The sequence below is a fragment of the Pelodiscus sinensis genome, chromosome 2, assembly GCF_052426305.1.
Source record: "Pelodiscus sinensis isolate ZL-2025 chromosome 2, ASM5242630v1, whole genome shotgun sequence".
In the NCBI taxonomy this organism is placed as follows: Eukaryota; Metazoa; Chordata; order Testudines; family Trionychidae; genus Pelodiscus; species Pelodiscus sinensis.
The window spans coordinates 193,438,122-193,451,052 of record NC_143053.1 but is presented as its reverse complement, the minus strand read 5'-3'; positions in this window follow the sequence as shown (position 1 = coordinate 193,451,052).

Here is a 12,931-nt window from a genome sequence, read left to right as displayed (position 1 = left end):
CCTCCCCAATTAACTATATGGACCTACTATCTGGAATAATAGAATGGCCTTAGAGGGGTACACCATTACGGCCACATGGTACACATCTCACTATCCTTTTACATTTATTGAGTGTTTTTGCAATGTTTTTAATTTTTTCTAGGTCCTCCCATTTCCCTTTTTGTAGTTGAGTCTGACTAACTCTGTGGGAAATATGAATATATTCATGTCATGTTTTGCAAATGACATGTTTCTTATGTTCCACGTATGCTCTTATCAGGTCTTTTTCAATTGTTTCTTCTGCTGGGTCTTCCATCCATCAGCATTTGTCAAATGTATTTTGTACATTCAGATAGTACAAAGTTTGGAACCTCCATCATATGAAATCATTGTTAGTTCCATTCCCCTTCTTCATAATGACTCTGATTTAGGAAAGTATCACCAATCAAGCTTGCCCTTAAGGAGATTCTTACCTGTAGTAATAATAAGGGCTTTTATATAACAATGGCATTTATATAACACTTTTCATCAATTCAGCTTAAAATCATTTACAAAGGAGATTGGCTTCATCATTCCTAGTTTATAGATGGGGAAAATGAAGCAGCGAGAGGGGGAAGTGTATTGCTGAAGGTCACCCAGCAGGCCAAAGACTGAATCAGGAGTCAGGAATGGATGCCCTTTCTCCTGAGTACCAACACAATCCTCAATATGATAGAATTGAGGCTGTTTCCTGAACTGAGGCTTGTGTCAGAGTGATTGGCCTTTTCAGAAGGAGTAGAGTTCAATGCACCTGTGACTCACCAGTTGCCTCCAGGTGGGCCTAAGGGAAGGCAACCGGCCATATCAACAGGAACCAAGATAGGGTGATGAGGAGATGTAGTGAGGAGAGCTGGCTGAAAGGAGACTGAAGGTGTCAAGAACGGCAGCTGAGTGCTGCCTGAGAATAGAGGTGGGACAGAAGCTAGTTGCCCGAGGAAGGGAGGGGCCAGAAACCAGAGGGAGTGAGGTAATTGTGTGACGTGGGCCGGGACACCACTTCCCATGGCTCCCCTTGACTGCAGAAGATGAAACAGAGCTAAAGGGAGCTGCGAGGCTCCGTGGTTGCAGCGCCGGTAAATAAACAAACCGGTGCAGACAGTTAATGTGTTTCGGAGAGTGATTCCAAAGAACACTTTCAGAAACACTGATCTAGATAAATGCTTTAACCTCTGAGTTACAGGGGGGTCTTTCTTTTGTTTACACTATTCCACTTTCTTTGAACTAATTAAATGATCATTAGAGCAGGGCTGGGAAATGGGTCTCCCAAGACAGTGCTATCTACTGAGTTATGGGGTTAATCACGCTCTCTTTCTCCGATCCAGCACACTGTGAAGAATTCCCTCAAGTAGGAGTAATTTTAAAAGGCCAGCCCTGTATGACCCTACTGGTTTGTATGTTCCTAATCAAACTGATTTAGTTGTTGATCCCATAACCAGTATATGCTTTTTGATCAGTGGCCATTACCTCCCCAAATATTTATTGTCCATGCACATTAATATAATGATGTCTGTAATAGTTTAGTTCATAACCCACCTTTTATCTCTTCCCCCATGACAATCCTCCTTTTCTTTCCTTCCCCATCTTTTCCACTCCTGGCCCTGTTCCTAGAGCTGAATGACTCCTCATCTTCTCAGGGCATTTTGATTTGTCATTGACAATTTCTATTAATTTTCCCAAAACAATCTTGGCAATTCTTTGCATGATTACCAACTATTGGACAAGAACTTATCTCAGAATCTGGTCTATGTGATATATATTGTGGCTTTGCAACTTATATTGGAGGAATATTCTCTGAGTAGAAATGTGATTTTTATCACCTTGCTTTTTAAATATTGTAGCTGACCCAAAAAGAAATGTAATGATGAATGAAGCTTATGGGTATAACATAAAGGGTTAGATAAGGTGTCCCATGTAGCCTTTGAGAAGACTGTATTTTTGGTGATAGATGCCATGTTATGTTTCAAAGAGGTTTTCTTTCACTTGAGATAATGAATCTGCTCCTGCAAGGATTTCACATGTGGCCCTCTTAGTCAACCCACTAATTAAGAATCCTGAATACAGAGAACTTCTCTCTACCTGCGTATGTCTAAAACACCCACCATTATGTTTTCACATCTTGTCAGTATGGTCTGTTTTTAGTGATGCACTAAGTTAAGCAAAATGAGTATACAAAGAGGGGGCATCACAGATAGTTGTCCTATTGTGACCCTACCAGGTGAACTGTTGCTATTGGGCAACATCATTCTTACATGTATTGCAATAGCTGGCTTACATTATCATAACAATCCATTGCAATCTCCTAAAAGTTCCCCCCATATAACCAGTCAGCCCACAAGTTATGTCTCTCCTGCACATGTCTAATAAGCTCCACTTCTTGCAGTGTGGGACTCAGCCAATTTCCCAGCCGTGCCTCTAATAGTGCATTAATAGCCATCCCAACTGTTCCCCTAGCAGCATATTGGATCTGTCACCACAACAAATTGCAGTCCAGTGACTTCATGGGTAGATGTTTAGTATTGTCTTTGGCCTGGGTGTTGTGGGTTTTTTTTTTATCCCAAACAAAGGCAAGAGATTTAAGATAAACACTGTTGTTCTACATTCCTCAGACTTCATGTTTTAAAATGGAAGGGACACAAAAGGAACTACATTTTAAAAATAAAAATATGTGCTGTTTCCAGCTCCCATGCCATTTGTCTTTGTGATGCTTCATCTCCTTTAGGAAAGCTTCAGTGTGAAAAAAAATATATATAGTTTGCTTTTCTCTGAAAGCAAATATAGAGAAATGGTATCCTTCCTGGGGCATCATCTCTGTCAAAATAATGTCTAAATTGGTCGATGTGGACTCCTGGGGCCAAATTGGGCACACAGTCCTACAAAAGGACTATAATAGTTATTCATACCTCTCAACACACATTGAAGTAGCTGAATTATTAAGGCCCATAAAGCACTTTAAACTGATATCACACATTATATATGAGTATATCAAAGTACCATGATCATCGTATTACAATGCAGCTAGCAGTCCCTCTCACCTTTAATAAATGATACGTGGCCAATAGATATTGCGTCTGAGCATACAAAGCTCCAGGAATCTAGATAGGCTATTGAACGCTGGAACATGTGGTTTTTCATGGTATATTCTGGAATTTTTTTAAAAAGTATGAGTGGTTGATACAAGTTTGGTGCAACTCTGGGCTAGTTACCAATGTAGTACCCTGGTAGGATGCCATTAATGCCACTGGACTAATGAATACAAGTCCTGCATTGGACTTTTAGTATTATTTTGAGAAAAGAAGTGATCAGCCCCCTTGGTTGTGAAGAACAGCGTGAAAAAAATGAACCATATCTAACCAGTGCAGTTGTAGTTCCCTGAGTCTGATAGTAGCTCAGAAATCCTCCCCCCTCCCCGCACTGAGAAGGGAACTGCCATATGCGTCTCACTGTGTCAGCTGCAAAATCCACTCACTCTTCTTGATGCCCCAACATAATCCCAACGGAGGTACTCTTGCCACACTCAGACACAAAAGTTCACTGGTCATGTCCCCAGTGAAGCAAGCAGGTACATTCCAGCTGCTGAATTAAGTATTATACTTAAGAACGGCCCATTCTGGGTCAGACCAGCTCAGTGTTTCTCTACCTTTTTTTATAAAGTACCACCAGTACCTACAAGTTTTCAGACACACAACTTTCTTTTCTACCATTGCAACACATTTGTTTAAACAACTTAATCATAGCAGGGCGGGCAATGAAATTTTGGAGTGTAAAAAGTACAAAAATAATAAAGCGCTATAAAACATAAAACAAAAATTCAGTTTTCTCCGAATTTCAGTTGTGTTGACATACCTCTCAGACTTCTTCAAAGTACCCCTAAAGGTACTCATACCACTGGTTGAGAAATACTGGTCCAGCTAGCCCAGTGTCCTGTCATATGATGGTAGCTCATGCCTGGTACTTCAAAGGGAATGAACAGAACAGGTAATGAAGTGATCCATCCCCTGTGACCCATTCCCAGCTTCAGGCAAACAGAGACTAGGAACACCATTCCCGCCCATCCTAGCCAATAGAAGTTGATGGACTTGCCCTCCAGGAACTTTGAACCCTGTTCTAGTCTTGACCTTCACAACATCCTCTGGCAAAGAGATCCATAGTTTGACTGTGCATTGTATGAAGAAATACTTTGTTTTAAACCTGCTGGGTATTCATTTCATTTGGTGACCTCCTAGTTCTGTGTTATGAGAAGGAACTTTCTTTATTTTTGTTTCACACTAGTCATGATTCTATAGACATCTATCATATCTCCTTTTAGTTCTCTTTTTTCCCAGCCTTATTAATCTATCCTCATATTGAAGCTGTTCCATACCCCTAATCATACATTTTTGGGATGGAGTGCTTCTACCTGCAGGCAGCATTCAAGACATGGGCATACAATGAATTCATATATATATAAATATATATTCCAGCTCAGTGTCCTGTCATCTGACAATAGCCCATGCCTGGTGCTTCAGAGAGAATGAAGTGCCTCTTGGTCAGATCCAGATTAAGGCAAAGTGCATTACTTTGCAATTATCAACACTGATTGTCATCTGCCATTCTGTTATCCACTCACCCAGATTTTCAAGGTCCCTTTGTAACACTTCACAGTTCATTTTGGATTTAACTATCCTGAGTAGTTTTGTATCCTCTGCAAATTGTGGTCTCCCCATGACCACTCTTGCTCTGCCAGGTCCCATGGTATTGCCCCACCTTTCTGGGCCTGCCTGCTACCACCACTCCAATTGGATGTGAGAGACTGGACTATGGAGGGTACAGACTCAGGGCACTCTGTCTCTTGATGTGCCTTGGGCCTCAGGTTGCCTTAATCTGGCTCTGACCAATAGGCACTCTCAAGTATGCTATTAATTGAGCCCTTATCATATGTTGATTGGGTGTCAACTAGGGATGTAAGCGACCAATCAGCTAATCAACTATCTGATAAGTATAAGCTTATCGGATAATAGACTAGTCCATTGACTAGTTGCCTTACCCCTACCCCACCTTGCTGCCTTTACCAGAGGGAGCAGGAACCAGTGCTGGGAGCAGGGGGGGAGACAGCTTAAAAGCCAGTTCCCCCCAGCACTGTCTCCGCAGGGCAGGAGAAACAGGGGGTAGCAGGAATTGGGTACGGGTTGGGAATCAGCTGATTCCCAGCTCACTCCCAGTCCCAGGATGCTGAACCTTGGCTTTTTAAATGTATTAAGAACCTGACAGCATTTAATATATTTAAAAAGCAGAAGCACAGCAGATTCCTGGCTTGAGTCAGGTCCCCTTCCCCTCCCCTTCCTCCCCCCCCCCCAGCTGTGCTTCTGCTTTTTAAATGTATTAAGAGCCTGATGGTTCTTAATACATTTGAAAGGCAGAGGTGCAGCAGGGTTAGCCTCTGGGGCTGAGAGTTAACCTCACTCCGGTTCCCCTGCTTATCTACTAATCGAATAGAGGCTAACGACGGAGTTATTAGTGACTGCTTAACTAACATAGGGCTACATGGAGGACGTGGATTCAAAAATAGGATTTTTACACAGATGAAATTGAGAGGACTGGATTTACACAGTAGTCAAATGTTTTCTGCCAACAGTCATGTGAGGCATAGAAAGAACAATTCATCCACAGTCCCTGAATAGATGGATGTTTTTCCTAAAAGGATATTGCCGATATTAATGGTTAGTATTTCCTGTTAGGTTTCCAAATTAACATAGTAGTTGACTAGGTACATTTCACACCATTTTTAAAGTTACTGGTACTATTGGCTTTCTGTAGATCCAGAGAAATACTACATTGGTTCACATTTAGACTATGTCTGCACTGGGAAGGTTTGGTGACAAAAGTGCTGTAGACAAGCAAAAGTTGCCAAAAGTTAAAACTGGTCAAACCAGTTTTTCTGCCTTCCCTTGTCAATTTCATGGTCATGTTACTAGCTGCCCTGTCAACAGACAGAGCAAAGCAATGTGGGTAAGCATCCCACAGTGAGGTGTTAAAGGAAGGCAGAGCTGATCCCTGTGTTTCTTGGAATTCCTTCATAGATCTGTGAGCTCTTTATGCTAAGTAATGGCAAAGAAGCACAGCAATCTCTCCAGCCCCCACCCTGCAACAGCAATCTGCCTGCTGCTCTGTTCCTAGCAGAGCAGAAAAGGAGTATTCCAATGGTTTGTACATTGTTCCCCAAATGGAACAGATCACTCAGCTGTCAGATACCCATCAGGGCAGACATTGTGGGAAACACTGGAATAAATTTCCTACGAAGGTTGTGGAGTCTCCATCTTTGGATATATTTAAGAGCAGGTTAGATAAACACCTGTTACAGATAATCTAGATGGTGGTTGATCCTGTCAGGAGGGCAGGGGACTGGACTTAGTGACCTTTTGAGGTCTCTTCCAGTTCTAGTGTTCTATGATTCTATACTGGTGGAAGCCAGTTCTCTGGACAAAACCAAAAGCACAGTCCACACTGGCTCTTTGTTGACAATAAAAGGAGGGGGAAAGACAAACGTCTCTCACAGTAGTGGAAGTTTTTTGTTTCTAAAACTGGTTGTTTTTCCCAACAAAAGTCACATTGTAGTGTAAATGCTCTCGTTGTGTCTCCAAAAGGCAGGTTTTGGAGACAAAACATGGCAGTGTAGACAAAGCCTTAGAAGCTTAACTTTCCAGTCGCATGTTTTAGAAGCTGTGATTTAGCAGAGACAAATGGGACCACCCGCAAGGTGCTAGTTTGTGCTACTGTGTACTGTCAAAATGATGCTTTGCCATCAGATACTTTTCACAATATTTGCTTGTGAAAAAATTATCCTATGTGTTTTCATCATAGTGATACTATTTAAAAGGTACAAATAAAAATAGCTTCTGACAACACGGAAAGCTGGAAGTGTACTGAGACTAGGACAGAAAAGTTGTCAATAATGTTACAGTTCACATTATTCATATGCTGGAGATCGATATTCCTAATGTATCAATGAGGTTTCTGGGTGTTCTATATGGACTTAATCTGCCCACTGGAATCAATGGGAATCTTCCTATTTGCATCATTGAGCTTTGGATCAAGTCTTATGTTAGACCATCCACTGGGTTCTTTATGTCTATGGTTCCTGTAGATTACACTTTTAAGTACAGCATTAATTTATGTTAGGAATTAAAATTCAGGTTTAATATAGACACAGATGAGGATGGAAAGTAAAGACCCATGTGACACAGGTTAGAAACCGTGAAGACATAATTCCATGCTATAAATATCAGCAAACCTTCCAGTGTAGCAACTTCCTATGTAAAAATAGTAATCTTGGCAAATTCCCAGTACATTTGTCATTTCTTCTCTTGTTTGAAGCTATTCTAAATTGTGCTATTTAAACATAAATGGAAGTGAGTAAGATTACATATATATTTCTATGTTTCCAGTTTAACTTCAGGCAAGAAAATGTGTCATCAAAATTAAATGTCTAAAAACTGATTTTATCTGTTTGAGAATGAGTGGAATGTGGAAGTATAACATTATTGGTTTCTTCAGATTTTGTTTGACACCCTTGAATTTAATCTTCTAGCATTATTAAAACTGAGATTATACATGTTGTCAAACATACATGCAAAAGCTTGCTTCACTTGGAGCTGAAGACAGTTAAATCAGCAGGGTTTATTTATGTCTCAGGGTTACCTCTGTGATTCCAGTTGCCTAGAATATCATTCTATCTACTCAATATCTTTGTTCAACTCTATCACTCCTATGCAATCACAGTGACTATATGTATTTGGGTGGGAAGATTTGATCTACAGCTAAGTTCTTTTTCCTTCTTTTGTGCTAATTTTCTATTTAATAAGCATTTCACCCCTATATAGTGCATGTGAAATACTGGCCCCACTGATGCCCGAAGGAGTTTTGTCCTGGACTTCATGTGGGCCAGTATTACCCCACCATTTCTTAGACATTATCCTTTGTGTGATAGAATGACCATCTTTTAAAAGTCAACATTTTCCAATCTATGACCACTGTGTGGTAAATGTTTCTAACTATGTATTTTTGAGTGGCATCTAAAGTAACCTATCAGATATCCTGCAGAAATCTGGGTATACATTTTAACATCCACTGCGTCTTCTTTGTTGATCAAAATGGTGTCTTGCAGTATGCCATAAAGATAGTTATTTAATTACTGTTAACTTAAAACAGCTGTCACTGGTGAGACATTAAAAGCCTAAAAAAAGAAACTTCAGGGGGTAGCCGCGTTAGTCTGTACAGGATAAACTTAAAAAACAACAACAAATGGTCTGGTAGCACTTTATAGTCTATTAAAACATGTAGATGGTATCATGAGCTTCTGTGGGCACAGCCCACTTCAGAGTTTTGAGTTTAGGATGTGCAGACCCAAAATAAATAGGGGAGAAGGGAAGGGAGGGGTGGGAACAAGAAGCAGAGGGTATGGAAATATCAAAGGGAAAAACAGGAAGGCAGACCTGGGAATCAGTAAGTACCTGAAGATTGTGTAGTTAAAACGAGCAGATAAGAATCAAAGGCAATAGATAGGAAGGGTACTAACACAGGAATCTACATGAAGAACTGTTTGCATCTTCATTGAATGTTAAGTTGATAGTGTCCCAATCATCCCTCATCATGGTTGAGGCCATTAACATGAGAATTGAACTGGCGGATGAATTGTAATTCCAACACCTCTCTGTGTATTCGGCTAGTAGAATTGGTTTGTGACAAGATAGCTACTTTAATTTACCTAATCACTGTTTAGAAGATCTTCAAGTGTTCCCCAATAGGTTTCTGTATGTTCCCTTTACATATATATCTATCTTATTTGTGTCCATTGATTTTTTCCCATAGGGACTGTCCAGTTTGTCCAATATATATAGCAGTGGAGCATTGTGGGCATTTGATGGCATAGATCAAATTACTGGATGTGCAGTCAAATTACCTTTTGATTTGGTACCTTATGTTGTTAGCTCCAGTGATGAATTCACTTGTATATATATGTGGGCAGAGTTGGCACCGCGACTGGTTGCAAGGCTGGGTTCCTGGATGTTTATGATGTGGTTGTATGACATGGTTATCAGAAAGAATTTGTTTCAAGTTGTGGGGTTGTCTGTAAGTGAGAATAGGCTTTTCTCCCAAGGCCTATGAGAGTGAGGGATCATTTTCCAAGTTGGGTTGTAGATTATGTATAATGCGTTGGAGGGGTTTGAGTTGTGGCTGTAGGTAATGACAAGTGGAATTCTTTTATTTTCTCTTTTGGGTCTGTTTTGAAATAGTTCATGTCTGGGTACTTTTTTGGCTCTGTCAATCTGTTTTTTTTACTTCTCGGGTGGGTATTTCAGTTTTAGGAATGCTCTATAAAGTTCCTGTAGGTGTTTGTCTCTGTCTGTGGGGTCGGAGCAAATCTGGTTGTATCTTAGGGCTTGGCTGTATACAATAGACTGAGAAATGTGTCTGGGATGGAAGCTGGAGGCATGAAGGTAAGTGTAGCGGTCAGTGGATTTCCGGTATAGGGTGGTGGAAATTTGTCCTTTATTTAACTTTACTGTAGTGTCCAGGAAGTGGATTTCTTGTGTGGACTAGTCCAGGCTGAGGCTGATGGTGGGGTGGAAGTTGTTGAAATCATTGTGAAATTCTTCAAGAGTCTCTTTTCCATGGGTCTATATGATGATGATGTCATCGCTGTAGTGTAAGTAAAGTAAGAGTGTTAGGGGGCAAGAGCTGAGGAAACGTTGTTCAAGGTCAGCCATAAAAATGTTGGCATATTGTGGTGCCATGTAAGTGCCCATGGCCGTGCCCCTGATTTGGAGATACAAATTGTCTCTGAATTGGAAGCAGTTGTGGGTGAGGACAAAGACACAGAGCTCTGTAATCGGGTGTGTAGTGCTGTTATCAGGGATGGTGTTGCTGATAGTCTGTAATCTGTCTTCATGTGGAATGTTGGTGTAAAGGGCTTCTACATCTGTAGTAGCCAGGATGGTATTTTCAGGTAAATTACTGATGTTTTGAAGTTTCCTCAGGAAGTCAGTGGCATTGCAGAGGTAGCTAGGAGTGCTGGTAGCATAGGATCTGAGGAGAGAGTCAATATAGCCAGATAATCCTGTGGTGAGTGTGCCAATGCGTGAGATTACGGGCCATCTGGGATTTCCATGTTTGTTTATTTTGGGTAGCAGATAGAAAGCTCCTGGTTGGAGATTGGAGGGCAGGGGCGGGGTTAGTGTAAATTTGTTCCTGAGCAGTATCAGGGAGCTTCATGAGCAGTTTTTTCAGGTTTTTTTGGTATTCCTTAGTGGGGTCACAGGAGAGAGGCTTGTAGAATCTGGTATTGGTGAGTTGTCTGTTTGCCTCCTGTTCATAATCTGTCCTGTTCATGATGACTGCAGTGTCTCCTTTGTCGGCCTCTTTGATTATGATGTTAGGATTGTTTTTGAGACTGTGTATAGCATTGCGTTCTGCATGACTGAGGTTGTGTGTTATATGTTGTTTGCTGATAATGTCATCTATAGCACGTTTGTGGAAGGAGTCAAAGTAGAAGTCAAGACTTTCATTACATCTGTTGGTGAGGGTCCACAAAGAAGACTTCCTCTTGTGGGATTGGCGGGGTGGGGGGAGCAGTAAGGGCAGTATGTTGTATATCGGTGTGTTGGAAACGTTCCTTCAGGCAGAGGCAGCGAAAATATAATTTCAGGTCCCCACAAAACTGAATCATATTTGTGGGTGCAATGGGGCAGAAGGAGAGTCTGTGGGATAGGACAGATTCCTCTGCTGGGCTGAGTGAGTGGTTAGATAGGTTGATGATGTTATTGGGTGAGTCGAAAGTATCTGGAATGAGAGATCCTGAGGCATTTAGAAGTTTGGACAGTTTACTGTCCTTTTTCTTCTGAAGGGAGATGAAGTAGTCCTTGTAGGTGGTTTGCTGAATTGTAGAAAAGTCTGGAAAAGATTAAATGTATGTGGAGGCTTGGAGTTTTTTTTATGATAGTTTCTAATCTAGAGAACTCCTCCTTGATTTTTTTTCTGTTTGTTGTTGCATTCTCTACAACAAACAGAAAAAAATCAAGGAGGAGCTTTCTACATTAGCAACACACATCTGGCCCTGGGGGAGAGGAGACGGCCTCCCACGACCTGCCACAGCTGGAATCAGGCTAGCCACAAGGATGCAGGCACAGCCCCAGACACATCGAAGAGTGCTGCACACAGCACATAGACATGGCTGCACGTGCAAGGCAGCACCCACTTTCATGGGCAGCGCTGACAGGCGCAGGTATGTGTGTGGGCCTCAGGGAGGGACAGGCTTCTCCCGGCTCTTCTGCTGCCCATAGGGGGATCCCACTGTGGCCGTACACTTCCCTTGCCTGCTTGTCTATGGGCCGGGTATGTGTGTGAGAAGCAGGCAGCGTGGTTTCCTGGGCACCTCAAGGCCCTGTGAGGCAGGGCCTGTTGTGCAGCCCACACATGGCCTTGCTCCCAGGACATCCCCCTCCTCTGCCCCAAGGACTGTTGTTTGCGGCTCACAGAGGCGGGCTCATGGATAGTATCTGCATGGATGACTGACCGCCTCTCCCTCTTTGTGTTCTCCATAGCTGGACCAGTCGCCAGACCTCGGGGGACCCAAAAGTGCACCAGGGTCCAGGAAGACCTCATGTGGCAGCATGTCAGCATCCTGAGCGACATGCAGCAGACTCTGGTGCATAAGATCTCGGAAGATGCAGAGTGGCAGAACTGTGCCTGGGACCAGCTCATGCAGTGGTGCAATGCCATGTGCGCCATCATGCGTGATATGATGGCACACCCAGCTGCTGTCGCTGCTCCTGCCTACCATCCTTCTGCCCCCTGTCATGCCCATTCCTTCTCTCCAGGCCCTACAAGCAATGCCCGTGCCCCCTCCCCAAGTGATGCCTGTGCCCCCTTCCCCTGACCCCCCTTCCATTCCTGACCCCACTAGAGCCCCTCCTTCCTGCCCACCCCCTGTGGTCCCAGGACCCATCCAACACCAGTCCAATGAGGTCCCTGCACCTGATGTGGCACATCCAGTTGGCCCCAATGCTACTCTGAGCCCCCCCATTCTCCTCCAGTTTATGAGCCCCCATCTCCCTTTTTTTTTTTCTTTGGTAAGACAAATACAACATTTGTTTTGTTTAAAACCAAACAGGTGTCTTTATTGAGACGTCAGGGAAGGGGTGAAGGGAGGGGTTGTGGTGGGAAAAGGATATTGGAGCAAGCCGGACGCTGCTAGCAGGGAGACCCTGGGGAGAGTTACTGGTGTGTTTGAGAGAAACTCTCCCTCAGGGCTTCCCGAAAGTGCACCCCGGCCTGATGGGCCAGGTAGATGGCAGCTGTCTGTAACTGCGCAAAGGGTTTCTCCTCGTGGCCAGCCTCTTTCCCCCACCGCCGTAGGCGTCCCCCTTCCTCTCCACAATGTTGTGGAGAACACAACATGCCGACACCATCTCAGGGATGTTGTGCTCCTCCACATTCAGGTGGGTCAGGAGGCACCTGAACCACACCTTGAGGAGGCTGAAAGCACACTCCATTTGGATCGTGGCCCAGTTCAGGTGAGGATTAAATTGGTCCCTGCTGGGGTCCAGGTGGCTAGTACATGGCTTCAGTAGTCACTGCATTAGGGAATAGGCATCTGCATGTCCCCAACTGCAAAGTCCCAGTGGGGGAAGAATGTGCCTGCCTCCAGCTTGCCATAGAGGCTTGAGTTGCAAAAAATTTGGGCATTATGTGCCCTGCCCAACCACCCGACAAAAATGTCTGTGAACTGTCCCCGGTGGCCAACCATGGCCTGCATCACCATAGAAAAGTAGCCCTTATGGTTGATGTACTGGGCCACACTATGTTGAGGTGACTGGTTGGGATGTGGGTCCCATCAATCGCTCCCCCACAGTTCAGGAACACCAGGGCAGCAAATCCG